Here is a 26727-nt window from a genome sequence, read left to right as displayed (position 1 = left end):
AAGTAGAAGAGTTAGAGAGAAAGAGAAAAGCAAAGTAGAAGAGTTAGAGAGAAAGAGAAAAGCAAAAGTAGAAAAGTTAGAGAGAAAGAGAAAGAGAAAAGTAGAGTTAGAGGGAAAGAGGAAAGCAAAGTAGAAAAGTTAGAGTTAGAGGGAAAGAGGAAAGCAAAGTAGAAAAGTTAGAGGGCAAGGAAAAAGCAAAGCTAAAAGAGTTAGAGAGAAAGAGGAAAGTAAAGTTGAAAAGTTAAAGTTGGAGAGAAAGAGGAAAGTGAAGCTAAAGAGTTTGAGGGAAAGAGGAAAGTAAAGTTAAAGTTAGAGAGAAAGAGAAAAGTAGAGTTGGAGAGAAAAGGAAAGAGAAAAGTAGAGAAGCACAGGAATAAAGACAGAGGAACAAAGAAACAGAGTTAAAGAGAAAAATAGAGAAGGACAGAAACAAAGCAATAAGGCGAAATATAAAAGCAAAGAAACAGAGTTCTAGAGAAGCAAAGAAATGGCGTCAAACAAGGAAATAGTTTAAAAGAAATAGGAAAATAAACCTAGAGAGAAACATAATTGGAGAGAGTGAGAAGAAGAGAAACTGAGAGACAGAGGTAGAAACAGTGACAAAAAGAAACACAGACACAGAAATATAGACAGAGAACAGTAAAGTGAGGAATAGACTAAAAAGTAAAGCAAACCAAGAAATACAGTGGAAAAATGACTAAACCACACCAAAGAAAGACAGGCACCGGGGGGGGGAGGCTGGGTATCTTTATTAGGGTTCTAGGGTTTATTCAACTTTATTGAATGGATTTTTGTATTTACACTCTAGCAAAATATACAGAAACAGCAATGTATACAAATAAAGTACAAATACAATCCATATACACACTGGTAAAAGTCCAATTTGCATACAGAGGAATACATGGAAATGCAGCAACAAACACAAATACAGACCAATACAGAGCAACACAAGCCAAATACATATCAATAAAATATAACAATTATTCTATTTCTGGAAAACTTGCTACATTTTGTTTTATTGCTAGAGGAAACCCAAAACAACAGCACCACAGGGAGAACATAACAGTCATCCACCACACACACCTCTTTCAGGTTCCACAGAACCCCACCATCACTCTCATCTCGATCACTCTCCTCACCCTGGCCCCTCGGAAACAGGGTTCCCGAGAGCCTCCGAATCGTCCTGCCTGACAAAACCCCGGCCCCGGCACGTTCCGCACCCAAACCTTGGCGATGAACGTCGCCTCGCAGACCGGCCGGGACCGAGGAAAAAAAAACCCAGCCGGGGGGGAAAAAAAAAAAAACCCCCCCCAGCTGGGGTTTTTTTATTCTAAATTTAAAAGTGTGTTGAAAAACCTGAAAGGCAAAAACCAAACACACAAGGTTAGACACCATTCCACACACACACGCACACACACACACACACACACTCACACCTCTTTCAGATTCCCCACAATCCCACCGTCATCTCAACCACTCTCCTCATCCTGGCCCCTCAGAAACAGGGTTCCCGAGAGCCTCCGAATCGTCCTGCCAGACAAAACCCCGGCCCCGGCACGTTCCGCACCCAAACCTTGGCGATGAACGTCGCCTGGCAGACCGGCCGGGGACCGAGGAAAAAAAAACCCAGCCGGGGGGGAAAAAAAAAAAAACCCCCCCAGCTGGGGTTTTTTTATTCTAAATTTAAAAGTGTGTTGAAAAACCTGAAAGGCAAAAACCAAACACACAAGGTTAGACACCATTCCACACACACACACACACACACACACACCTCTTTCAGATTCCCCACAATCCCACCGTCATCTCAACCACTCTCCTCATCCTGGCCCCTCGGGAACAGGGTTCCCGAGAGCCTCCGAATCGTCCTGCCTGACAAAACCCCAGCCCCGGCACGGTCCGCACCCAAACCTTGGCGATGAACGTCGCCTCACAGACCGGCCGGGACCGAGGGAAAAAAAACCCAGCCGGGGGGGAAAAAAAAAAAAACCCCCCCAGCTGGGGTTTTTTTATTCTAAATTTAAAAGTGTGTTGAAAAACCTGAAAGGCAAAAACCAAACACACAAGGTTAGACACCATTCCACACACACACACACACACTCACACCTCTTTCAGATTCCCCACAATCCCACCGTCATCTCAACCACTCTCCTCATCCTGGCCCCTCGGGAACAGGGTTCCCGAGAGCCTCCGAATCGTCCTGCCTGACAAAACCCCGGCCCCGGCACGGTCCGCACCCAAACCTTGGCGATGAACGTCGCCTCGCAGACCGGCCGGGACCGAGGAAAAAAAAACCCAGCCGGGGGGGAAAAAAAAAAAAAACCCCCCAGCTGGGGTTTTTTTATTCTAAATTTAAAAGTGTGTTGAAAAACCTGAAAGGCAAAAACCAAACACACAAGGTTAGACACCATTCCACACACACACACACACACACACACACTCACACCTCTTTGAGCTTCCCCACAATCCCACCGTCAGCTCAACCACTCTCCTCACCCTGGCCCCTCGGGAACAGGGTTCCCGAGAGCCTCCGAATCGTCCTGCCTGACAAAACCCCGGCCCCGGCACGGTCCGCACCCAAACCTTGGCGATGAACGTCGCCTCGCAGACCGGCCGGGACCGAGGAAAAAAAACCCAGCCGGGGGGGAAAAAAAAAAAACCCCCCAGCTGGGGTTTTTTTATTCTAAATTTAAAAGTGTGTTGAAAAATCTGAAAGGCAAAAACCAAACACACAAGGTTAGACACCATTCCACACACACACACACACACACACACACACACACACACACTCTCACACCTCTTTCAGCTTCCCCACAATCCCACCGTCAGCTCAACCACTCTCCTCACCCTGGCCCCTCGGGAACAGGGTTCCCGAGAGCCTCCGAATCGTCCTGCCTGACAAAACCCCGGCCCCGGCACGGTCCGCACCCAAACCTTGGCGATGAACGTCGCCTCGCAGACCGGCCGGGACCGAGGAAAAAAAAACCCAGCCGGGGGGGAAAAAAAAAAAAACCCCCCGGCTGGGGTTTTTTTATTCTAAATTTAAAAGTGTGTTGAAAACCTGAAAGGCAAAAACCAAACACACAAGGTTAGACCCAGTCCACACACACACTCTCACAGGCAAACACAAACACATAGGCAGACACAACCTCTCACACACAGATACAGACAGTCTCATGCTCTTCAGCTTACACACTGACTGCAGCCATTCATCAAAACACTCCACCAGTGAAGATACTTTGATACATCTTCCCTGGCTGCCGCTCCTCAACGTTGAGCCGTAGATTCGGGGAAAAAATCGGTAGCGTCGGTGACCGTGGAGATCCAAAGCTGCCTCGGGACCTGCAGGAAAATGTGAAGCGGTCGGAGAGCGGCCCGTGGCTAGGAGTTATCCCCACGCCGGGCCCATAAATTTTCTGCCCAAAACCCCATAGAAAATAGATGAACCCTTAAGTTTTATGACCGTTCTACCTAACTGTGACTCTACGTGCCGGGGCGGGGCGGCTCCGACCCTAAGCGGCGCGCGGACGGGCGGCACCCCGAATTAAAATAAGATGACGCGAGGGCTCGAGACGAGTCTCCGGAAGATTAGTTCTCGAGCGCGATACGCTTAGAGGCGACGGAACCTACTGAAATGCTGCGGTCACGGAGGGAGGGTCCGATACACTCCCTACAGAAGTCCAAGGGAATGGTATGTGAAAAGAAGCCAGGACCAAAACTGAGAAGGAAGATGGATGAGAACATCTTGCGTACTTCCTCCGCTCTCAAGAAGTAAAAAGGTAAAGATGCCAGAATAAGCCCCATCCGGGCAAGTAGGCAAGTAGAGTACAGGCAATACAGCCCAGAACAATGCAAAAAAAAAAATCACTGACATGCAACAAAGCCCCGTGACACAGAGGACAATGGACACTACAGAACATAGACACAACCTACAGAACACAGACACAAGTTGAAACTGCCCAGCAGTTTCACCTGATGGTAACAAGATTCCTAATGCAAGATGAGCCAGAAGCTGATGATGCCAAAGGAAAGAAAGCTCTATGGCAATAGCACATGATGGCAAAACATAAGTCCCTACAAGAAGGTAGTACCAAAGCTGTTAAGAGGAGGCTCAAGAAGCTCACTCAGTAGGCCTACAGAAGAAGGCAACAACTGCTAGGGGACCGGGGCGATCGCTCCGGACCCGAAGGCGAGCTCCTCGGGCGAAAAGATCCGCGACGACGTCGAGACTCGGAGAAGGCCGACGACGCGAAGCTCGTGAGAACGCGGAGACGGGTCGGAACCGTCCCGCCCGGCAAAAGGTCGGGCGATGCTGAGGAGAAACCCTCTCCCTTTACTTCCGAGGGACCTACCCCTCTACGGCCCTCTCCTCTAAGCTAACTTCAAATTGCCTCCTGCAATTCCAAAGGGTTTTCCCTTGTCCCCCACCACCGGTCCCGACACTTAGCTTTTGGAAGACGAGCCGACAAAATGCGTCCTCGATGGAAATGAACGCACGGGCGCCGTGGATGTCGATACGGTCCCCGGGGTCTGTTTCGGCGGCTGCAAAAATTCAGAAAAAAAATTCAGACCGCGATGAGACGTCCCAAAAGCCGCCCCTTGCGCAAGGCCTCCCTCCCTCCTAAGTGCCGAGGCTCATCGCTTACCTGCCGCTTCCAAACTTCGGCTCTGCAGCTGCTCACGGTACCTAAGACGACAAAACAGAAAACGTCACCGTGGCCCTCGAGAATATTAATCCCCGGGGGTCATCCGCACCGGTACCCCGGCTCACCTCAAATCTTCATCCGATTCCAGAGGCGGCCCGGAAAATACCTGTGAGGCAAAAAGGTACATGCTTAGTTCACCGCCACATACCGCTCACCTATTACTTGCCCCGCTTAAAGGCCAACTCACCTGATTGTGTCTATTTCTTGGCATGTCCAAGGCAGCAGCAGCACCTGCAAAGAAACAAAGCAAAAAACACCCTGAAAGACTCTGAAATCCCAACCTCCCCCCTCCAATTAAAGTACACTGCACCTATACCTTAAGCTTGCACCCACCTGGCTGCCAGCATCCCAGGCCGGGACATCTTGCCGGTGGACCGCCTGAAATGCACAAAAAATAACAGACGCTTAGAGCCGCACCAGAAATTGATAACTGAGCAAGAAAAACTAGTTCGGTCCACCGGTCACCGCTTACCTCGCTCGCTTCACCTCGATGGCCGAGATCCGGCTTGACCTCCTAAAAATAAAGACAAAGAACAATGCTGTAACACAGCCACCATTTGCACTTGCCCCGCAAACACAAACGGTGACCGACCTTCCTGCGGGAACCCCCTCGCCCGGTCCGGGGCGCTCTGCCATGGATTTAATCCCTCCCCATCTGAAAGAAAGCCATGACAAAAGTCAAAAGGGGTGCGTGAGAACTTAACAGCTCCAGCAATCTTGTGTCAATCTAAGACTGCCATCTAGAGGCCAAACTACAGCCTACATCACAAATTACAAGTCCCCGGGCCTCGTCCTATTACACCCGTACGCCAGACCGTGCGGCAGGGCAGAGCAGCTCCGGGCCAAATTCGTGCAGACACCTGTGACACAGGAAAGGACAAGGGAGGGGATGCGACAAAGAGGGAAAACCCTCGGCGAGAAGAACGATCGCAAGGACCGAGAAAACGAGGAATGAGATGATCTAGGCGAGACCGACGGTGAGCCGATGAGGCTCAAAGAACCCTGGCAGATGAAGGACTTATTCTGAGAACTGCAAAGACGGATGCCCGAGAATCGTACGGTCAGAATGCTCTACCGCTCTTCACATTCTGACAAGTCCTAATCCGCTATAATGGATCGTTGCGGCATACAGCTGTGAATACAGCTCAGAACAAGACCTTAAAAGACATCCGACTCGACGCTTCTAAAGAGATATGCGATTCTGATGCGCCTCCGAGCTCTCGAGTCAAAGGATCGATGGTATCGGCACCGGGCCGAGGAGCGCCGAAAGCAGAGTCGCTAAGAATAACGCCCAGCGTTTCCGATAGGCATCTCAAAGGGCTAAGGCAAAAGACCTGCAACAGCAGATGCCCAAAAGACACAGAACATACAATAGAAAGGTGACACACACCGGGACTGCTCTGCTCTGCGCACCTCAGCATCGTGATCAAAAGGTGAGACTTGCCCTTTATGTGGCCTAAGGGGCCCCTTCCTGGACATCCTCACCTCCAAAGCTGACTCAAAAATCCCTCCCGGCAAGCCCTGCCCCAACACCTCACATTCATTCCCTCAGTGGATTGTAGCCCTCAACTTATCTCTCAGACATCTGGAGATGGGAATCCTCCTCAGGCACAACAGAAGGCCGGCTCACCCTCTGGGAAGCTCCTGTCGTCACCGGGCTGTCGTCTCCTAGTCAGCCACAATAAAGAAAACCAAACGTCACCACGGGAACTTAGTGGCGCATCTGCCAAAGCCCTGACAATTCCGCTACTCACCGTCTCCTAAGAAGGCCGGGGTCCTCTGGCGGCACGCTTCGGCCACGCTCCGAGGCCGACGCCGTCGTCACGGGGTATGCCTGGGTTAAAAGGAGACGAGGTATTGTGGCGTTGCTGAAACTTAAGTGGACCCTCCCTCCTCCTCCTCCCTCCCTCCTCGACTCGCCGCAACTCCACGGCCACAGATGTACCGGAAGGTACCTCGGAACAGATAATGTAACGGCTTCGTCGCAGAGTCCCGTAATACTTCCGGAGAGCTCGCGACGGTGGCGAAGCGGGTCCGTCGGCCGGTCGGCGAGGAGGTTCGGCATAAAAAAAGTGGACCCCCTGAAACACACAAATGACAAGGGATGCTTAGAGCTGTACCGGAACTTGGCACCCAAGGAATAACAAGTGGTTCTTACCACCAGTGACTTCTTACCTCGTTCACTTGACCTTGACTGCTGAGATCTGGCTTTACCTCCTAAGAACAAAGACAAAGAACAATGCTGTAACACAGCCACCGTTTACAGTTGCCCCACAAACACAAACGGCAACTGACCTTCCTGCGGGAACCCCCTCGCCCGGTCTGGGGCGCCCTGCCACGGATTTCATCCGTCTGCATCTGCAAGAAAGCGATGACAAAAGTCAGAGTCCCGCATGATAACTTAACAGCTCCAGGCATCCTATGTCAATCTAGGGATACCAGCTAGAGGCCAAACTACACCCTACATTACAGATTTCAAGGCCTTGGGACTTGTCCTACTACACCTATACACCAGACTACATGGCAGGGCAGAGCAGCTCCGGGCCAAACCCACGCAGGTACCCGTGACACAGGAAATGACAAACGAGGAGACGCAATGAAGAGAGAAAACTCTGGCAAGAGGAATGACTGCCAGGACCGAGAGAATGCGGAGCGAGATGATCTAGGCGAGACCGACGAGGCTCAAAGAAGATGCTAACGGAAGGGCTTATTCCGAGAACCGCAAAGATGGATGCCCGAGAATCGTACGGTCAGAATCCTCTACCGCTCTTTGCATTCTGACAAGTCCTAATCCTCTGTAATGGATCGCTGCGGTGCACAGCAGTGAATATAGCTCAGAACAAGACCATAAAAGACCTCTGACTCAACGCTTCTAAAGGGAGATGCGATTTCAATGTGCATCCGAGCTCATCGGTCAAAGGTCCGACGGTATCGGCACCCGGCCGAGGAACGCGGACGCTAAGGACGATGCCCGGCATTTCCGATAAGCCGGCCCCTTGAAGGGCTAAGGAAAAAGACCTAAGACGCAAGATGCCCAAAAGACACAGAACATACAATAGACAAGTGACACGACACACACCGGGACTGCTCTGCCCGCCTCGACATTGTGATCAAAAGTAAGACTTGCCCTTTATGTGGGCTAAGGGGCCCCTTCTGGGACATTCCCGCCTTCAAAGCCGACTCAAAAATCCCTCCCGGCGAGGCCCGACCCGGCACCCTGCTTTCATCCCCTCTGTGGGTCGTAACCCTCGACTTATCTCTCGGACGTCCGGGATGGGAATCCGCCTCCGGTGCAAAATAAAACTACCTCGCTGTCCGGGAAGTTCCTGCCATCTCCTAGTCGGCTACAACGAAGAAAACCAAACATCGGTACGTGAACTTAGTGGCACGTCAGCCAAAACCTGACAATTCCGCTACTCACCGTCTCCTAAGAAGGCCGGGGTCCTCCGGCGGCACGCTTCGCCCACGCTCCGAGGCCGACGCCATCGTTGCGGGGTATGCCTGGGTTAAGAAGAAACAAGGTGCTGTGGAATTGCTTGAACTCGAGGGGACCCTCGCTCCTCCTCCCTCCCTCCCTCCCCGGCTCGCCGCAACTCCTCCGCCGTTGCCGAGGCACGGAACAGAAAGTGTAAAGGCTTCATTGCAGAGTCCCATACCACTTTGGGAGGGCTCACGAGGGCGGCGAGCCGGCTCTGTCGGCCGGTCGGTGAGGGGATTTGGCGTAACGCGAGTGGACCGACTAAAACGCGCAAATGACGACGGCCGCTTAAAGTTTAGAGTACCGGCACTCGGCACCCGAGCAATAACAACTTTTTCCTTCCACCGGTCACCGCTTACCTCACTCACTTGACCTTGACTGCTGAGATCTGGCTTTACCTCCTAGGAACAAAGACAAAGAACAATGCTGTAACACAGCCACCATTTACGCTGGCCCGGCACAGACAAACGGTGACCGACCTTCCTGCGGGAATCCCCTCACCCGGTATGGGGCGCTCTGCCACGGATTTAATCCGTCTGCGTCTGCAAGAAAGCGATGACAAAAGTCAAAGGCCTGCATGAGAATTTCACGGCTTCCAACCATCTCGTGTGAATCTAGGAATATCATCTAGAGCCCAGCTACAACCTATGTTACAAATTTCAAGTCCCCAGGCCTTGTTCTATTACACCTACGTGCCAGGGTATGCGGCAGGGCGGAGCAGCTCCGGGCCAAACCCGTGCAAGCACCCGTGACACAGGAGATGACAAACGAGGAGACATAACAAGGACAGAAAACTCTCTGCGAAAAGAACGACGGCAAGCACGTCGAAGGGCTAAGGCGGACGACACGAGATGCCCAAAGGACACAGAACACAACAATAGACAGGTGACACGACACGCACCGGGATCGCTCCGCCCTGCGCACCTCGGCGTTGCGATCGAAAGCGAGACTTCCCTTTATGTGGGCCGAGGGGCCCCTTCTTGGATATCTCCATCTCCAAAGCTAACTCAAAAATCCCTCCCGGCGAGTCCCGACCCGACACCCCGCTTTCACCCCCTCTGTGAGTCAGAGCCCTCGACTTATCTCTCGGACGTCCGGGGATGCGAACGTGCCTCGGGTGAGAAAAGAAGGCCGGCTCTCGCCACCCGGGAAGTTCCTGCTGTCGCCGGGCCGTTGTCTCTTAGTCAGATACAATAAAGAAAACCAAGATCAAAGGATGAGTTTAGTGGAAAATCGCAACAAGTCGGCCGCTCGCTCGCTCCTAAGTGCCCCTAGATGCTCAAGGCCCTGGCTTCATCCCTGGTCTAAGGCTGCGGCTGCTATTACGCTAGGCACCCAGGGTAGCGAGGGACAGAGCTACGAGGCGTTTCCGTAAACGCACGGGACGCGTTTGCGTGCCGTAAAATACATAAATGCGGCCGCCGTGCTTATGGAAAAGCCTTAAGCGGCTCCCAAATAGACGCCGTTTCCCACCGTGCCGCCTTCGAAACCCCCCTGCCGTAACTCCTAACCCGCTACCCTGCTCGCCCTCCCTCTCCCGGTCACGATCCTCAACTTCCCTATCGGTAGCCTCAATCTCGGACACCACCTATGACATGAGGCAGATCCCCTTTTGGACACAATGAATTTGCTGAGAAAATTTGAAGTATCCCACTCAACACAACCTGGAATAGCAGGAAGTTGCACTGCTCCAAAAAAAAAAAAAACACCTTAGCACAAAACTAGAAATTATAAAACCACCTTACCACCCCTAAACATGCAACCCAAATGAGTGAACTTAAATACTCCCTGTGTTCAATGGTATCTTCTTCCCGATGTCTTCGAAGCCTCTGTTGCTTCAGATGCCAAAAGAACCTGCTGAAATAAGCAGAAAGAGCCCCATCACTGAAATGAGAGGAGAGCTCTTACCCCACTCACTCCCAGAGAGGGAATGACTCCCCTTGCAAAAGGCTGGGGTTAATATACCCCTGGCCGGGCCCGCCTCTCGTTCCCATGATGCCCGGGGAAAAGGGAGGAGCCAAATCCTGCAAGGTATAAAAGCCCTCCTAGGAGTTGCCACTGTTTGGCTCCTCTGACTCAAATTTGAGGTGAGTAAAGGGCTCGATAGAAAACTCTTCAGGGAAATGACAATGCTTTCTTTTTTTGCTTTTATATTGAGCAAAAGGGTGGCCGACCGGTAAGAAATCAAACTTTGTGTTTTGGGAACGCAGCTAGATAATTTGTTGCTAACTTGCATAATTATTCCTTAGTGATTACTGAGTAGTACTCCACCTGTGACTAAGTAGGGTAGAGAAGAATAGTAATTGTATTAATGATGTAACTCTCCTTGGAACCTCTAATTAGGGCTATATACATGATAAATAAAAATAAGAATTCTTAATACCCTCCTAAGTGCTATTAGGTCTGTGCCGGGCTCGCTCCCGTACGACGTTCGGTACCGGGGCTCGGGTAGGAGCGCCCTGAAATGCAATTTAAATCCTTAAATGCTCAAAAAGGGAGAGCTTCCTTTGATTAAACTCTTTAAAATGAGGAAACGGGCGGGAGTTGCCTCCACTTGAACCGATACAATGGCAAATTAATGGCTTCTCCCCTTCAATTTAATCCCCTAAGGTATTGGGATAAAAGGGGTTTTCCTCACTTTAAAACTCTCTGGCGCTGGAAAAAGGGGGATTTTTCCTCAATTCAAACCCTTAGAAAGGAGGGACAAGGGGGCTTCCCCCTCAATTTAAACCTTACAATGATGGAAAAGGGGGAGATGAAAGGGACCTCACATGCTGCCCCACCCGCTCGGGTGCCGCCCCTTGGCACGAGAGCTTTTCCCTGGGTGTTTTCTTGAAGCGATGCTCTTTACCCGGGTGCATCCGGCCGCTCCCCGGCTCCTGCGGAGTGCCGCGACCGTTGTTCCCGGAGCGTCTCTCGGGACGCCTCCGTCGGCCCCTCTCGACCGGCAGCTCCCTGCGTAGGTGTGCCCGGGGAACCCTCTGAAAGCGACCTCTGGCAGGAGCCGCCCCCTCCTCATCCGCACCGGTCGCGCTCGGCGCTGCCGTGCCTCGGAGCGGGGGGATGAGGCGGAGAAAGGTCCTGCCGGTCGTTCCTTCCCCTATGCGGGCCGTCGTCCGCCCCCGAAACGCCGGGGTGTGGGGCTTTCCTTTCCGTGGAAAAGGACCGGCCTTCTCGTCCGGGTGTACGTGGCCAAAATTGGGATCCCGCCTCCAAAATTCCCTATGTCCTAGGCTTGTACTTACCGAGGAAATTCCCCGCCGATCGCAAGCGATTACCGGTAATTGTTCTTCCGTAATCGTTACTGACTTCCGTTTCCTTTGAAGTGTTTGACGTGTCCCTCGAGGGTTTGGCCGGGTCGTTTATTTATGGCCCGTCCCGGCAGGCCCGGGCCGAACCCGAGCGCCCCCGTCACCGGTCCGCCCTGAATTTCAGTGAAATATTGATATTGTTTATAAATACTCCCTTTCCCTACTACTCGGTCTTTCCTCGTGTATCTGCAGGGAGAGGGTTTACTCCGTCCTTTGATCCCGCTCGCAGTTCTCCGGCCCAAATGCCGATTCTTGCGGACACGATCTAAGCAGAAAACTACTAGGAGTGTTTGCTTTTGAAGTAAAAGTCTTACTGTACATCTGGCTGTACAATTAAAAAAAATGCATCTATTGATGGTCATTATGGGAAAGCTTTTCAGAGGAGAAAATACCCATTTTGGTAGCACAGATCCCATTTTGACAATACCGCGTTTTTGTGGGTTTGGGAATCCTGCCTGTACGAGACATCTGAAAATCGGTATTTTAAAATTTGATATTTGGAAACGGGGTCATTTTGATATTTTGGAACTTGATATTCTGCTGTTTTGAAATGGAATTAATTTGGTATTTTGGAACCTGGTATTCTGATATTTGGAAACCGGGTAACTTTGGTATTTTGGAACTTGGTAATTTGTAACGGGGTTACTTTGGTATTTCTGAACATGTTCTGGCAATTTGAAACTGGGTTACTTTGCTGCCTCTGAACGTGGTGCTCTGGTATTTTGAAACTAGGTTATTTTAATATTTTGGAACTGGGTATTGTGGTTTTTTGAAACTGTTTTTCTGGTATTTTGAAATTTGGGTTTCTATGATTTTGAACTAGGTTATTCTGGTATTTTGTTCCAAAATACCAGACAAATAACAAACAAAACAAAACCCAAAATTTTTTTGTAGGCTGGTTTTTTGGCGTATTTGTAGGCTTGCTTTTTTTTTTTTCCCCCTGTAGTGGTTTGGTCCAAAATACTCATTACTGTTTATCTGCTGTGAGATAAGAATTAGGAGAAATGCAAAACAGGCACCAAACTTGAAAGAATATAAAGAAGTTTATTAACAGACCTAAAAGAAGAAGAAAAAAAAAAAAAAAATTATACCACCTTCAGAACTCTCCTCCTACCCCCACCTTCCTCCCTTCTCCCACTGACAATGTAAAAAGACAACCCTTTAGATGTTCAGTCTGTTTACCACTTCCATAATAACCTTGTTCAGTCCATTTAGAAAGAGAAGTCTCTTCTTGCTCATGCTATGAAAACATCATCACAACGAGACAGCTGCCCACTTCCAAATATTGTTCAGTCCATTTAGGAAGAGGAGTCTCTCTGCCTGCGTGTGAGTCCTTTCCCCCGACTTTCAGCTTTTCCCGCAACTGCTTTCGAGGGTCCGCTCTTGAAGTTTTTTGGGGTACAATTTTAAGGTTGAGCCGTTCAGAAACAAAAACAGAGGCCCTTCTCCTTCCCTGGGAGCAAAGGGTCTTCATCATCTTCATCTTTAGGACTATCTCTGGGAGCATCTCTAGGGACTGAGGTTTTCTCCTTTCCCGTTTGGAGCAAAAGTCCTCATCTGGTTCATCTCTCCCTGTCCAAACTTCTCATGAAATTACAGCTGCGTCAGCATCTGCCTATCTCAGAGCAGGTGCTTTTGCTCACGAGTTGAACACTCCACCCCCCATATCTTCATGAAATTACAACAGGATACTCTGATATATCATAGCTTCACAACAGACTTTCAGCTTTAAGCATCTCCTCTCTCTCTTCCCTCAGGTTTTCAGCTCTTCACAGCAATAAAAAGGGTTAATCTCACCTCGGCCTTGCAGCTTTGCAGCTGGAATGTTGAATTTTTCTTATCGCAGTGGAGAGGGGGGAGAGCCGAGCTGCTCCGGCTGCCCACGGCAAGGCAGTGGGGGGGGTTCCACGGCTGGAACAGGTCCATGGCTTCAGGATGGCCGTGGCCCGGCCCGGCCTGGCCCAAGCAGGGCCCGCAGCCACCTGTCCCAGCACCGGAAACGAGAGAGAGCTTGGAGGGGGAGTTTGCCTATTCTTAAATGTGGATCACAGAGGTGATCACAACTTTAAGTGGCTTAGAGAATTGTCCATATTCAAACTGGCCAGCTGATAGGTTCTGTCAGTTCCCAGAGGAAACTGTAAGCACCCCTTAGCAAGGACGTCCCTTCCGGGACTATGCTTGCTAACCTATGACACCCCCCGTGTTTTGTAAGATGAGCTTTTAGTGGTTTTGTAACCTCAGGGTTTGGTTTTTTTGTAATCCGCGCCTGGCAGGGACCTGGGGCGTCCCGGTCGAGTCTCTAGGCTTTGTTTGCTGTCTTCTGCTACAATTAACAGTTCCTGGCATGGGAACTGTTAAGTTGCAGACTATATGATGAGACACTTCCTGAAACAAATTAATTCCAGCTAAGTGACTCTTCCTACTCTGCGGTTCCTATACCCGGCCCGGTTTAAATCCGTACCTAGCCCGACTCTTCGGTCCTCCCGTTTCCTACCGCTCCGCTCGGGGCTTTGCACCTCACGCTCTTTCCTCCCTCGGTGGCGTCACGGCGGAACGTGGCGAGGTTTTGGCCGGCGCTTGAGCTCTCCGAGATGATCTTACCGAGAATTCTTCTGCTTTTCGCTGCGCCTGCCGCAACAACGTTTGCTCGCTAAAATAAATGCTTTCCACGATGAACTGAAGGTGCGAGGCAACGAGTGCTGCGCCGTTGGGGAGGAGGATAGTTTGGCGAGGGAATTACACGGATCTGGAGGCTTGGCAGAAAGACCTCTAAATGTAGAAACTGAGGATGAGATAGAAATGAAAGCAAGTTTTGATATAGAGTAAAAGATGTTTTGCTGCGCTAGTGATCGCTGCATAGCTGAGAAGGCAAAGGTTGGAGATGAGTTGGAAGGAGATTTTTAGGATGAGGGCAAAGGTACGTGACTACAAACAAAGACATATTTTTCACCAAGTAAATAAGTCTCAAGAAGAGCATAAGTAACTAGAAAACATGTTGTTACCAAAAAAGAGATATATTGCAGGCAGATAAGACACACTGATGTGGCAAATAGAAGAAAGGTCTGAGAATTTTCCACTGTAAGCTTAAATTGTAACTTACTCTCGTGATTGGATAATAATGACTATAATATGGTAATGGTAGTAGCTATGATAGGCTATAAGCAAATGTAAAAGTATTGTGTATGGTGCTTATTGGTTGTCACGTATTAAGATACTTGGCAAAGAAAAGTATATAATGTTTCGTAACTTGAACAGAAAGCGACTTCAGGTGTGCCTACGAGCTGTAGCCGGCAGCTGTAGGGCTGGCTCTGGATACCCGCTCCCTGAACTGCCGTAACTTTGCCTATGCCGTAAACGGCTTTCGAGAGAGCCGCCTGAAGTCCGGACGTCCTTTGTGGACGCTTTTCCTATACTGCGCAGCAATATTTTTCAGCCTAAGGACAAAGAAATACTTTCTAAGGTTTGGATCCCGTTCCAGTGCAGCAGAACCGAATCGATCCGCTTCCGCTCTGAAAACATCGGCGACGCCAAACTGAGCTGCCGGCACGAAGCGCTTCGCCGTTCCTACCCTGCCTGTGCCTCGCGCCCTGTTTTGTCGTATCCTACGCTACCGCGCTACGGGCTTCCGGGCGCGAGATTCGTCCCTGAGAACCGTCACGCCGATATCCTTGAACGTTCCGATTTCAATGCCGATACTCTGAGAACCTCCTGCATTCCGTTCCCTAGTACGGCAACGAGCCCTCACCCACCCTGCATCTTCAAAAAGTAGCGTACGAGGTTTAAACGAACCTCACGGTTTGATGGGCACCGTCTGGTGAAGAAGGGGCAGTCAATAACTAACTCGTGTAAGCACAAGTTAACTATTGGGAGACAGCAAATGTTAGTTCAGACAGCAGATGCTAATTACACAACCTAAGAAGCCAAATTCACCCTAATCTTGTCAAGATAGAGGGGACAAGGATTATCTCAGAGGCTGCTGAATCATTCCTCAAAGGACTACGCATGCCCAGGGAGAAAGGTGAAAAGTGCACTAGGAGGATGACTACTGGCCTTCATCACAAAGACCCCCGAGGAAGAAGACGAGCCTTCCTCGGTGCGACCGCCGGGACGTACGGCGTGTGCGTGGCCCACGTGCTAATGATATTAATGACTTCCGAGAAATAATTTGTATAACCGCACCTGTCCCGAGGAATGTGATGAATATTCATAATTTAACCCTTAATACTGTGTTGTAGGGAGCACCGGTGCGTGCGTTTGGAGGAGCGATCCCCACGCGCCCGGCACGCCAAGTAAAGCAAATACCCGCTTCTCTGACTCTGTCTCCGAAGCGTCTCCTGGCCCGGTTGCGGCGCGATTCATCCGGCGCCCCGAGATGGGACCCTCTCTGCCCTGCTGCCGGATCCGGGGCTAAGCGGACCTCCCGGTCGCGACCCTGAATTTTCAAGGGGAGCTCGGCGGTCCTTCGGCTGATGGCAGGGGCAGACAAGGACCATCTGCACCAAATTAAGGGATTTGCTATTCCTTTTAAACACAGAAATACCTGCAGGTCCGGGGTTCGAGTCCCTGAGGGTGGGTTGAAAGTCCCGAGGAAGACTGGGCCTCCCAAAATTAGTCCTGGGCAAGAAAAAAAGTACTTTTAAGGGGTTGGACCCCAATTTTTAAAGGGGTTGGACCCCACTGTGAAAGGTACCTTTAAGGGGTTGGACCCCACTGTCGTGTGCTATTGTACGGCTATTTTTGTTTTGTCTGTTGCTATTCTGCTGCTGCGTGAGAGCGGATGAGACGTGCCGTCAAAGTACGAAGCGAGCGAGAGGCTCTATCTGCGGTTCCCTACCCCGGCGACGGGCTCGGCCGGAGAAAAGCGAAGCGGTTTGGCAAAGAGCGAACGAGCGTAAATCACGTAAACCGTCGGTTTGGAATTCAACCTTACTGTCCGAAGGGGGGTGGATTTTAGAGGAGAAAGATTTTAGCTATTGAATTGAAAACATCCAGACCCCCGACGCCTTTCTGATATAGCTCCATCTGATTTCCCTTTTGAGATCCCGTGTTAAGTGTGAGAAAACAGTTGTGAAGCTTGTATTTGTGTACATGTATTAATTGTGAGAGAAAGTGGTATTGTACTTCTACTAGAGGGAGTGGGTGGTGTCCAAGCTGCCAGAGGAGAGAGCTTGGTATCAGACTAGAAAGAGCAGGAATAAACAACTTGGCAGAAAATGAAAGTGCAGATGATGTTAAAGGGGAGAGCGGCAGAGAATAGTGAGAAATTTGAGAGGAGCTGGTTAGAAAAGTACAGCAAGTGTATGTAAGAAGAGATGAGGAAAAGGCAAAAGCAATGGCAAAGGTGATGGCAGAGGTTGTAAGAATTGTGGACATTGCGGTTAATAGGTTTGGGTGTTTAGTTCCCTTTTCTGCTTGGCGTTTTGCGCGGAGCTGTAAAGCTCCCGTTACGTGGCGCTCGTGCGGAGCCGAAAGGCTCCTGTTTGGAGGGCACCCGTGCCCCTGTGCCTTTTGTGTTTTGTTGTGAAAAGCCAAAATTGGCGGGTTTCGGTTCTGAGGTGAATCCGGAGCTCCTATCTCGTGGGGAACCCTCCCCTGCCACCGGTCTGCGGTTTATTGTGGAGAACTAGAACTGGCAGATTCTAATCCTGCAGGCTATTCTGCGGCTCCTGCCTTGTGGGGATGGTGTTGTCCCTGTGCGGGCCCAGGTATTTGTCGTGCGGCCTCATCTGCGGGGGCTGTAAAGAAACCTATGGGGAGAACGTTTTGCTGTCCTTCCTGGGTTAATTTGTTAGTCGCCTCTCTACTCCTGGGGTGGACTTGGTAAAAAAAAAAAATTGAGATAAGGAACGATTGGTTACTAAAAGATGATTGATTACTAAAAATGTGATTGGTTATTAAAAAAAGAAAAAAGGCAACTCAAATGCCTGATTCACAGACTGCAACTCTTGCAAAACTTTTAAAAGCGGTCTCGCTCCCTCCACTGAAGAATCAATTGGAAGAAACCCCACCGAAAACCTGTGGGAGACAACAAAAGTGGTGCAACAAGCACTTCATAGAATAAAAACTAAAACTCCGCTTGAATAAGTTAATGCAATTAAACTCTTGTTTCGCTCAGATTTTTTTGGGGGGGGGAAGTTTGTTTCTTTTCTCTTTTCTAGGAATGTCAAATGTCCCGACATCAAAGATAAAGAGAGCGGTTTGAGAGCAAGGAAACTGCAAGCAGCAAAATCACAGCTAGATGTTGTTGGGGTCCCTCCCCCGCCGTGTAGCCCTGGGAGAGGGGCCCTGAGGGCACAGACACGGGGCTTCCCTGTCCCTGCTCAGCCTCGTTCCCATTGGTTGGTTTGTGTTCCCTGCGCGGGCAGAAGGACCCTTGGTCCCGTGACTGGAACAGTTCCTCGGCAGAGCTCCGGCCATGCGGCTGGAGAAATAAACATCTCTGAAACAGCTAGCAAGAATCTGTCTGTCCATATATATATTTCCTTTCCACGGGACTCCTGGTTTGATATATGCGTGTTGCAGGATCCCCACCGCAACAAATGGTGGAGATTTGTGAGCAGAACGATCCCCGATCCCTAAGCGACTGATTTGTGTGAGTAAACCCTGGAAACTTTGGATTCCTCTTCTTGGTTTTGCTTTGCTATTCCATATCTGAACTATGGAGGAACCGTGGGAAGACTCTTGGCTCTCAGAGCCGCATATGGACATTTATCTTAAACTTAAAATTATTCTTGAACAACGATTTGTAAATTTTAGCTTGATTCAAGCTCAAAAAGAACTGAAACACTTCCTGGCATGGTTGTTTAAGAACTTTTTCTATGTTTCTTGGGATTTAATTCTTACCAAGGGCTTTTGGAAAACCGTTTGGACACAGTTAATACTGGAGTCAAAATATATGCCGATGGAAGAATATTTTCGTGAATATTATTTAGTTACCGAGACTGTTGAGCAATGTCAGCTGTGTCCTGGTGAAGGGAAGCGTGGCGCAGGGACCGTGCGGCCCAGGCCACGTGCACCGAGCGCTCTGAGAGCAGCAGCGAGGCAGTTCCCGCGTGCGGGCGGAGCCACGCGAGCCGCAGTGTCGGTGGCGGAGCGAGGTGCGGCGGGAGCGGCGGGACCCGGCAGTGCCTGCCCGGACCCGCGCAGCGCGTGGTGGAGCGAGCCCCGTGAACGCCCGGCCGAGAGGGGCGGCGCGCGGGCGGCGGCTGGAGGCGGTGGCGGTGGAACGGAGCCGCGCCCAGCCGAGACGCGCGCTGGAGCGGGGCACGGGGGAGTCGTCGCTCGGGGGCCCGGCCGAGACGTGGGTGCAGCGCCCGGCAGCGGCAGCGAAGCTGCGACCAGAGGAGGCGACGCACGGAGAACTGAGTGGCACGGCCCGGCCCGGCCCGCGCGGCCCCGAGCGCGACCCCGGGAAGAGCGCGCAGGCACCAGCAGCCCCGACAATTCCAACACGGGAGCAACCGAAGGAGAGAGCAAAGACGCAGCGAGACAGAAAACAGCAGCCACTCGGAAAAAGGAAAAGATCATAGCAACTAAGACCTTAGGGATAGTAAAATGGTATAATGTTAAGCAAAATTATGGTTTTATAACAAGGTGTGACAACCAGCAAGACATATTCGTGCATAGAACTGCTATTAAAAAGAATAACCCTGAAAAATGCATCCCAAGCTTGGGAGATGGAGAGGTGGTGGAATTTAATATTGTACTAGGGAGAAAAGGGTTACAAGCATCGCAGGTCACTGGGCCTGATGGTGTTCCTGTAAAAGGCAGTATATATGCAAAAAATCGTAGTCATGTTAGACAGTATCTCCATTGTAAGCCCCCCCTACAGTTTCCCTTTCCTAATCCCACCTTTCCCTTTTACCCTATGTCCTATTACCCCCAGTGTATTCCCAATCCGTTTTTTCATCCATGGTTTCCCTCACAAAACCATGCTTTTGCCAATTGTTTCCCCAAAAATCCCTTTCCAATGCCGAGTGGGGGATGAAAAGGGGGAGGGAAGAAGTTAAACCCTCTCCTGCCTCAGTTTCCCCACAAAGCATGCTCAGAGTTCTGTCTCCCTTCTGTCAGCCCTAAGATGTTCCACAGAATCTGTTTGGACATTTAAAGACTCAGGAGGGTGGCTTGTTTTGTCTTGAAACTGTTCTTGTTATGTTTATCCAGTTGTTTTCATTCTCCTTTTATTAAAATAAAACGGGTGAGGTGTTGGGGTCCCTCCCCCGCCGTGTAGCCCTGGGAGAGGGGCCCTGAGGGCACAGACACGGGGCTTCCCTGTCCCTGCTCAGCCTCGTTCCCATTGGTTGGTTTGTGTTCCCTGCGCGGGCAGAAGGACCCTTGGTCCCGTGACTGGAACAGTTCCTCGGCAGAGCTCCGGCCATGCGGCTGGAGAAATAAACATCTCTGAAACATCTAGCAAGAATCTGTCTGTCCATATATATTTCCTTTCCACGGGACTCCTGGTTTGATATATGCGTGTTGCAGTATCCCCACTGCAACAAGATGTGATAACCGTTGCTTCGCTGTCACTTTGTGTTAGCCCCGTAAAGTTTTACTTCTTTTGTAATAATCGGTCTAGTGGGCCAGATTTTCACTTTTCTTTTCTAGGAATCTACCGACACGTGAGATGGAGCTGTGTGAAAACCAAGGAAATTTAAAGTGTCACCATAATTGCTTGCATTGTCAGTCGGTTAATGTTTGTAATTTGTTTGTGTTTTCATTGCAAGCGACATTGCAAAAGACTTTCATTGCAAGTCTTGATTTTGCAAGATCAAATAGTAGTTAAAGCATTCTACATATTCTTGAGTTTAATTTTTGTCTAACTTGTTTTGTCTTTTTACTGAAAAATGGTGTGGCTAAGGTCTTAGGGATGTATAATTTGTTTCAACCAATATTATCCTGAGAGTTGGTATAAGAATTTATACGTATTTGAAATCCTACAAATATGGACTAACCTTCCCTGTTGTGCCTAAGACGGCATCAAAATTATTATAATCTGGCTAAATTTTTGGGATTTTCTAATTAATGAATTAAAGAATCTTGACAAAACACAAGCAAATGCTACATGAGAAATGATTGAATCCCCCTTCCTAAACCAAGAGGGATACGGAAAAGCCTTCTACCAGCTCTCAAACTAAAGTGCTGTTCAATCTCATGCCATATGTCTTAAGAGGATGTTTTAACTTTTCCTCACCCCCCCTATTTATAGCACATTCTGCAATCTCAGTTGTAGGTGCAGAATGGGATGAAGGCAATTTATTCACCAAAAAAAGAAAAAAAGGCTACTTGAAGTAAAAAGAAAAAAAAGAAAAACCTATTGGTTTTTTGTATTTGAAAGAGAATTCATTTCATTTTTAGTCCCACCAAAAATAAAGCCACAGTTTGTAGTTTGTGTCAAGATTAAATGACAAGAGTGCTATAATCTGTCTCCTGGAAAACAAAGCATAGCCCTGATGTAAAGATATGTTTGCATGAGAACATTTTGTATGAAAATGTTTTGTGTGTTAGTTTTGTATCATAAAAACTAATCCTTCATAATGTATAGAATTATACAGCAGAGTAAGAATATTATTATAACGAAAACTGTATAAAGAAGCTACAACCAAAGAAGCCTCCTGAAGATACCTGACTACGACTTTAAAGTGTAAGTTAAACCACTAAGATAAGTGTCATAGGCTAGCAAGCATAGTCCCGGAAGGGACGTCCTTGCTAAGGGGTGCTTACAGTTTCCTCTGGGAACTGATAGAACCTATCAGCTGGCCAGTTTGAATATGGACAATTCTCTAAGCCACTTAAAGTTGTGATCACCTCTGTGATCCACATTTAAGAATAGACAAACTCCCCCTCCAAGCTCTCTCTCGTTTCCGGCGCTGGGACAGGTGGCTGCGGGCCCCGTGTGGGGCCCAGTGGGCCCGGCCAGGCCCTGCTTGGGCCAGGCCGGGCCGGGCCACGGCCATCCTGAAGCCATGGACCTGTTCCAGCCGTGGAACCCCCCCCCCACTGCCTTGCCGTGGGCAGCCGGAGCGGCTCGGCTCTCCCCCCTCTCCACTGCGATAAGAAAAATTCAACATTCCAGCTGCAAAGCTGCAAGGCCGAGGTGAGATTAACCCTTTTTATTGCTGTGAAGAGCTGAAAACCTGAGGGAAGAGAGAGAGGAGATGCTTAAAGCTGAAAGTCTGTTGTGAAGCTATGATATATCAGAGTATCCTGTTGTAATTTCATGAAGATATGGGGGGTGGAGTGTTCAACTCGTGAGCAAAAGCACCTGCTCTGAGATAGGCAGATGCTGACGCAGCTGTAATTTCATGAGAAGTTTGGACAGGGAGAGATGAACCAGATGAGGACCTTTGCTCCAAATGGGAAAGGAGAAAACCTCAGTCCCTAGAGATGAACCAGATGAGGACCTTTGCTCCAAATGGGAAAGGAGAAAACCTCAGTTCCTAGAGATGCTCCCAGAGATAGTCCTAAAGATGAAGATGATGAAGACCCTTTGCTCCCAGGGAAGGAGAAGGGCCTCTGTTTTTGTTTCTGAACGGCTCAACCTTAAACTTGTACCCCAAAAAACTTCAAGAGTGGACCCTCGAAAGCAGTTGCGGGAAAAGCTGCAAGTCGGGGGAAAGGACTCACACGCAGGCAGAGAGACTCCTCTTCCTAAATGGACTGAACGATATTTGGAAGTGGGCGGCTGTCTCGTTGTGATAATGTTTTCATAGCATGAGCAAGAAGAGACTTCTCTTTCTAAATGGACTGAACAAGGTTATTATGGAAGTGGTAAACAGACTGAACATCTAAAGGGTTGTCTTTGAACATTGTCAGTGGGAGAAGGGAGGAAGGTGGGGGGAGGAGGAGAGTTCTGAAGGTGGTATAATTTTTTTTCTTCTTTTAGGTCTGTTAATAAACTTCTTTACATTCTTTCAAGTTTGGTGCCTGTTTTGCATTTCTCCTAATTCTTATCTCACAGCAGATAAACAGTAATGAGTATTTTGGACCAAACCACTACAATAAGATAAAGGGAAAACCCATTCTTTGACCAACTCAGGCCTAGGGAAAAAAAAAAAAAAACAAACAAAAAACAACCAACCAACCAAACAAGACCGAGAGAAGAGAAATACCCATAGATAGTGAAATAACAAATCGGATGATCCCATTAGTAAGAGATGTTGAAATTCCAGGGAGATCAAAATGGGCTCCCCCAGTGATTATCGAACTACTGGAAGGGGTACAGCTGGTGTCAGTTAAACAATATCCACTAAGGCATGAAGCATGAGTAGGAATGGAACCAATAATTAGTAAATTTATTGATCAGAAGTTGTTGAGGGAGTGTAGATCTTCCTGCAATACCCCAATTCTACCAGTACAAAAGCCAAATGGAAGTTATTGATTAGTTCAAGACCTGAGGACACTTTACTCACAAAATTACAAAGTGACTGAGTGTGGTTTTCAGTTTTAGATTTAAAGCGTGCTTTCTTTTGTCTGCCATTAGCTGAAAGCGCTCAGGAAATTTTTGCCTTTGAATGGGAAAACCCCAGAACAGGGAGAAAAAGCCAGCTTACGTGGACTGTATTGCCACAAGGATTCAAAAATAGACCCGTGATATTTGGAGATCAATTAGCCGAGGAACTGGAAGCCTGGATGCCGCCGCTTGGGGAAGGGAAGGTACGCTCTTGCGGTACATTGATGATCTATTAATAGCAACGCGGACCTGTGAAGACTGCAAGAACTGAACTGTAACTCTTTTAAATTTTCTGAGACTAAGTAGATATAGAGTCTCTCCTGAAAAGGCTCAGCTAGTCCTCCAGAATGTTACATATCTGGGGTATGAACTGGCAGGAGGGGAGAGAGCCTTGAGAGACAACGGGAAGGAGGCAATTTGTCAAATGCCCTGGCCGACTGAAGAACCAAAGAACTGAGAACTTTTCTGGGAACGACGGGATGGCGTAGATTACGGATCTACAACTATAGACTCATTGTGAAACCTTTATACCGACTCCTAAAAGAGACTGGGGGAACTGACCTATGCTGGACACCAGAGACTAATAATGCATTTGTAACTCTGAAACGTGAGTTGATGCAAGCTCCGACACTGGGCATACCAGATGTCACTAAACCTTTTCTGTTGCTCTCACGTGAGAGACGAGGGCTGGCGCTGGGACTCGTGGCACGGAAAGTGGGATGGTACAAAAGGCCGGTGGCTTATTTCTCCGAGTGGCTGGACGTGGTCGGCCGAGGAGAGCCCGCCTGCCTGCGTGCAATGGCAGCCGTGATCCTGTAGAAGAAGCTCGCAAGTTCACGCTGGGACAGGAGATAACTGTTTTTGTCTCACACGGTATCAGCAGTGCTCACACAGAAAGGAAATCACTGGTTAACCCCATCTCGCTTTCTCAAATACCAGGCTGTCTTAGCAGAATCGGAGAATGTCAGTATCCAAGTAACTAACGTTTTAAACCCAGCAGCTTACCTCCAGGGCGTGGCTGCTGAGGAGCCTGTACGGCATGACCGCGTTGAAACCGTGGAGGCGGTTTACTCCGGCCGCCCGGACCTAAAGGACTCTCCGCTAGAAAATGCGGCAAACCGGTTCGCCGATGGGAGCGATTATGTCGAGAATGGTAAGCGGCTCGCTGGGTATGCGGTTACAACCGCAGACGCTGTCGTTGAGGCAAAACCGTTACCTGTGGGGACATCGGCTCAAAAGGCTGAAATAATAGCCCTAACTCGAGCCTTGGCATTGGCCGAAGGAAAACCTATCGACATTGGGACCGATTCGAGGTATGCTTTTGGGGTGGTACACGCTCACGGAGCTATCTGGAAAGAAAGGGGTTTATTTACCTCACAGAAAAAATCAAGCACGCTACTGAAATTGTACAGTTACTGGAAGCAGTGGTAAAACCTTCAAAAGCGGCTATAATGCATTGTAAGGGACAGTCCCAGGGTAACGCTATCCCTGAACTGGGAAATGCTATGGCAGACAAGACAGCAAAGGCAGTGGCCGGTGGGGTTCAGCTCCAAGCCCTAGCTCTAATTCCTTCTAGCATCCTTCTAAGTAACAAAAAACCCCCACCATACGATACTGATAATTTAAATTGGACACAAGAAGACAAGGGACAAATGAGCACAGATAGGTGGGCTAGGATAAAGGGTCTCATAGTCATACCCAGAAAACTGTTAAAATTATTTATCCAAAGCGAACGTTGCATCAGATCACCTTAGATTACAGTTCGTGAAGGTTTGAAGAGGTATGAGACAAACTTACAGCATGGTTACCCAACTTATCCTGGCTTAAACAATTGTTTGTAATAGCTATTTGTGTTATTGCATTGTTACTTGGTGTTTGTATTAGTAGTTACTGTTGTATGATATTATGTACCTGGAATTGCGATGCCTATGCTCCATGGCACAAGCATAAACTTAGAACTAAAACAGAGAAGGGTTCTTACTTTAAAGACATGCAAGATTTGTAAAGAATTACAAATAACCCAAGAAAAGGAGAGTATTGAAGAAGGGGCAGTCAATAACTAACTCGTGTAAGCACAAGTTAACTATTGGGAGACAGCAAATGTTAGTTCAGACAGCGGATGCTAATTACACAACCTAAGAAGCCGAATTCACCCTAATCTTGTCAAGATAGAGGGGACAAGGATTAGCTCAGAGGCTGCTGAATCATTCATTATTTAAAGCCGTGGCTCAGTTAAAGAGCAATACCAATTAAGCTCCCAGATAAAAAGCCTGGGGGATCGGCGTTGGTTTTTTTTCCATTGTTCCTTTCGGTGGCTTTTTACAAGCAAGCTATGAAGCGGACAAGCCGCAGGCGTGCTTCAACGCCCCTTGCTGGGACTCGCTCCGGGCTGCTGCCGTTCCACGGTGCGAGGGGACCGGAAAAGCCACGCGACCCACGGCACCGGCGGCACTCGGCGCCCGGGGGCGGCCCCGCGCTCCCGGAACCGGGCGGAGCGCGGCTCGCGGCACGGAAGCGGCCCCTCCGGCAGGCGGGGGCGGCCCCGCGCCGGGAGACCCCCGCCCGCCCCCGGCGCCGGGCCGAGGGGGACCCGGTGGCGCGCGGCTCGCGGCACGGAAGCGGCTCCTCCGGCAGGCGGGGACGGCCCCGCGCCGGGAGACCCCCGCCCGCCTCCGGCGCCTGCCGAGCGGCACCGGTGCCGGGCCGAGGGGGACCCGGCGGCGCCCGAGCCCCGCGCACGGACGGCACGGAGCGGGCGGGACGACCGGGGGCGACACGGTTCCGTGCCGCATCGCTCGCCTGCCGGCCCGGCGGCGCTCACCTCGGCTCCGCGCGGCTCGGACCGGCGCGGCTCCGTCGGTCCCTGTCGGCGGCCCGGCCCCCAAATTCCCATTCCTCCTCAGAAATTCCCCAGCGGCCGGGAGTGCTCCCGCGCGAGACATTCGGTGCCGGGGCATGGCCGGAAGCGACCTCAAATGCGGTGGCACGCTCCGATTCAAACCTTTCAAAGGCTGGAAAAGCCGGAGTTTCTTTCAATTTAACCCCTGAAACTGAGGCAACGGGGGTTGTTCACCTCAATTCAAACCAATGCAATGGTAAATAAATGTGTTCTCCCTTTCTATTTAATGCTCTAAGATAACAGAAAGAGAGGAGTTTTCCTCAACTCTCTCAAATGATGGGGAAAGGGCGATTTTTACCTTCATTAAAACCCTCAAAAAGCAGGGGCAGCAGGGCTTCCCCCTCAATTTAGAACTTAGGTTGATGAAAATGGAGGGGTTGCCCTCAATTCAAACCAATAAAATGGTAACATCCGTGCTTTCCCCTTCCATTTAAAATGGAAGGGGGATCCCCTCGTTCGAACACAGACAATAATGAAGGAGGAGTTTCTTCCCTCCGTTTAAACTCCTTTTGTTCTCGTAATCCCCATTTTTTCTGAGGGCACGGGGGGAGGGACTGGCAAGATGAAATCAGAAGGGAAAAAGAGAAAGAACCCCCCCTCCCCAAACCCACGCACCGGCTCACCTGCTTAGCTGCAGCTGCCTGGCACCTCCTTTGGCAATGCTCCGCATCTAACTGCATCCGAGTGTTCCCCCAGACCCTGTGAGATGCTCTCACCGTCCTTTCGTGAGAGACCCCCCCAGGAGCTCACCGTAAGCCCCTCTCCTCCGACATAGCCCTGCAAAAGTGAGCTGAGGAAACCCCTCCTAAAACGGCCCCCGGCAGGAGCCACCCTCTCCTCACCGTCACAGCTCACACCTGGGGCTGCTCTGCCCCCTCATCATTCTC

The 26727-nt window shown here is 49.8% G+C and overlaps 1 long non-coding RNA gene across 1 annotated transcript; it reads right to left on the bottom strand.

Moving 5' to 3' along the window:
* Window positions 1–7708: 7708 nt before the first annotated feature.
* LOC125328968 lies at window positions 7709–8579 on the bottom strand. Its single transcript, XR_007204989.1, has 3 exons — window positions 8541–8579; window positions 8125–8204; window positions 7709–8047 (listed from the first exon to the last, which is right to left on the bottom strand). It is a non-coding gene; the product is annotated as an uncharacterized LOC125328968 (long non-coding RNA).
* Between the last annotated feature and the right edge of the window lie 18148 nt (window positions 8580–26727).

This window comes from Corvus hawaiiensis, chromosome 7 (genome assembly GCF_020740725.1).
Source record: "Corvus hawaiiensis isolate bCorHaw1 chromosome 7, bCorHaw1.pri.cur, whole genome shotgun sequence".
Taxonomy (NCBI): Eukaryota; Metazoa; Chordata; class Aves; order Passeriformes; family Corvidae; genus Corvus; species Corvus hawaiiensis.
The sequence above is the reverse complement of the archived record's forward strand: the minus strand, read 5'-3'. Positions and strand labels throughout refer to the sequence as shown.